The sequence below is a fragment of the Apium graveolens genome, chromosome 5 (assembly GCF_009905375.1).
Source record: "Apium graveolens cultivar Ventura chromosome 5, ASM990537v1, whole genome shotgun sequence".
NCBI classification, from domain to species: domain Eukaryota; kingdom Viridiplantae; phylum Streptophyta; class Magnoliopsida; order Apiales; family Apiaceae; genus Apium; species Apium graveolens.
The window spans coordinates 248,488,321-248,491,459 of record NC_133651.1 but is presented as its reverse complement, the minus strand read 5'-3'; the positions used below and the strand labels follow the sequence as shown (position 1 = coordinate 248,491,459).

Genomic DNA, 3,139 nt, shown 5'->3' with positions numbered 1-3,139 from the left:
TGTATGCTAAGGTTAAGAACAATGACTTTGAATGAAGTATATAATGAAGTTAGAATCTCTAATTTGTCTCATATAGTTAAATCAACCTTTTAATCTCTTAGTTATTTGCATATTAGTTAATATTTTAGTTAATCAACAACCTAAAGTGTTATTGTCTTAGCATTGAACGATAGCCATATCATTATTGCGTAAGTGCATAAATTAAAGTAAACCTAAACCAGTCTCTGTTGGAACGAATCTGATTTATATCTTATAATACTTGTGAACGTGTATACTTGCGTGTAATTTTAGTGCGTGTTTTCATTCTAACAAGTTTTGGCACCGCTGCCGGGGACTCGGTGTTTAATTTAGTTTATGTGCTTGACATCAGTGGTCATTAAAGTTTACTGACTCGGATAATTTACTTACTTGTTTGCTTGTTTGTGTTTCAAGTACTCTAGAGAGCATTTATGCTAATGCATTCTCGATCTCGCAAGAGAACGCTGGATAAAGCGGAGGAAGAAGTTGAAGTAGTTGAAGAGGTTTTTTAAGAAGTTGAAAAAGTTGAAGAAGAAGTTATCGTTATAATGGAAGAATTAGTAGCGAATCTGAAAGCTTTGATGGATTATTCTCAACCAAAGATCAATGACATTCAGTCTAGCATTGTCAGACCAGCCACCGCGGCTAATACTTTTGAAATCAAGGTTAACACGATTCAGATGGTGCAGAGTTCAGTCCAATTTGGGGGTTCTCCAACGGAAGATCCCAACATGCATATGAGAGATTTCATCGAGATCTGTGACATTTTCAAATTTAATAATGTTTCTGAAGATGTTGTTAAGCTAAGGCTTTTCCCATTCTCTCTGAGGGAGAAAGCTAAATGTTGGTTGCATTCTCTACCAAAAGGCTCTATTACTACTTGGGAAGATCTTGTTCAAAAGTTTCTTACTAAATTCTTCCATATGGCAAAGACAGCTGCAATAAGAAACTCTCTTACTCAATTTGCGCAGCAATCGGGAGAGTCTTTATGTGAAGCTTGGGAGCGTTATAAGGAGATGCTTAGGAAGTGTCCTCATCATGGGATTCCTGACTGGATGATTATCAACTGCTTTTATAATGGCTTGGAAGCATAGTCTAGACCCATGCTTGATGCAGTATCAGGTTGAGCCTTATAGGCTAAGAGCTACGATGAAGCTTATGAGTTGATGGAACTGATGGCTGCTAATGAATACCAGAATCCTTCTCAAAGACTACCTCAAGGTAAGGTAGGAGGAATTCTGGAGGTGGATGCAACTACTGCTATAGCTGCTCATCTTAAGGCTTTAACGATGAAGGTGGATTCTTTGGCTAATTATGGGGTTAATCAGATTACAAGTGTTTGTGAGCTTTGTGCTGGTGCGTATTAGACAGATCAGTGTGCTATATCTAGTTAATAAACTCAATTCGTGAGCAACTTTCAGAGGTCACATCAACCAGTTCCAGCCACTTATCATCCCAACAACCGCAGTCATCCTAACTTCAGATGGAGCAACAATCAGAATGCGGTGCAACAACCTTATCAGCAGTATGCAGCAAAGCAATTCAACCCTCCTGGTTTTCAACAACCACAATATGTACCAAGACAACAACTCCAACTTCATCAACTTCCACATGGAAGTAGAAGTCAATCTAATGAAAAATCTGAATTGGAGGAGTTGAGGCTCATGTGCAAGAGCCAAGCGGTTTCTATTAAGACTCCGAAGAATCAAATTGGGCAGATTGCCAATACTTTATTGAATCGAAAACCAGGTATACTCCCTAGTGACACAGAAGTTCCAGGAAAGAGAGAAGCTAAGGAGAAGGTTAAGGTAATTACATTAAGGTCTGGGAAGGTTGCGAGCCCCGAAAAACCTCAAGTTTCAGAATCTGAAGTTTTGGCTGAAGAAGATGTGCAGAAGGAAGCAGAAGTGGAAACAAGGAAGAAAACTATGGAACACACTCCTCCTAAGGGAAATATCGGGGAGAAACAAGCCTATCATCCACCTCATTTTCCTAAGATGCTGCAGAAGCAACAGTTGGATGAGCAATTTGCTAAGTTTCCTGAGGTGTTCAAGAAACTTCATGTCAACATGCCTTTCACTGAAGCTCTTGAAAAGATGCCAAGCTATGCGAAGTTTATGAAAGGTATTTTTTCAAGGAAAGTGAAGCTTGATGACTTAGAGACCGTTGCTCTTATGGAGGAATGCAGTGTCGTGCTGCAACAGAAGTTGCCTCCGAATCTTAAAGATCCTGGAAGTTTCACTATTCCTGGAACCACCGGGAACTTTTCGTATGACAAGTGTTTATGTGATTTGGGGGCTAGCATCAATCTGATGCCTTTGTCTATATTCAATTAGTTGGGTTTATTTGCTCCAAAACCTACATATATGTCCTTGTAGTTGGCCGATCATTTTATTACATATCCACGAGGCACTGTGGAGGATTTCTTGGTCAAGGTGGACAAAATCATCTTTCCTGTTGACTTTGTAATTCTTGATTTCGAGGAGGATAAAAAGATTCCCATTATCTTAGGAAAACCATTCTTGGCTACTGGCCGGACCTTGATTGATGTGCAGAAGGGTGAGCTTACTATACGAGTACTGGATCAGGATGTGACCTTTAATGTTTTCAATGCCATGAAATTCCCTACAGATAAAGAAGAGTGCTTAAAAGTGGAATTGGTCGATTCGGTGGTTACTTAAGAACTTGATCAAATGCTAAGGTCTGATGCCTTAGAGAAAGCCTTGATGGGGAATTCAGTGAGGATGATGAAGGTGATGAGCAGTTGCAGTATTTGAATGCTTCTCCTTGGAAGTGAAGGCTGGATATGCCTTTTGAATCTCTTTGAATGTCAGAACTCAAAAATGTTGAGGGGCGTCTCAAGCCATCTATTGAGCAAGCTCCTACACTCGAGCTTAAACCTTTGCCTAAACACTTGAGGTATGCATTTTTAGGTGATGCATCTACTTTGCCTGTTATTATTGCATCTGACCTTTCATACTGATGAGGAAAAGCTCTTGAGAATTCTGAGAGAGTTTAAGTCGTCAATTGGATGAACTATAGCAGATATCAAGGGAATCAACCCTTCTTATTGTATGCACAAAATTCTGCTAGAGGACGAAAGCAAACTGACTGTTGGGAA

The 3,139-nt window shown here is 39.6% G+C and overlaps 1 non-coding gene across 1 annotated transcript; it reads right to left on the bottom strand.

Annotated features, from left to right (window-relative positions):
- Positions 1–952: 952 nt before the first annotated feature.
- Positions 953–1,063, bottom strand: LOC141662188 (small nucleolar RNA R71). Its single transcript, XR_012550313.1, has one exon. It is a non-coding gene; the product is annotated as a small nucleolar RNA R71 (small nucleolar RNA).
- Positions 1,064–3,139: the final 2,076 nt, after the last annotated feature.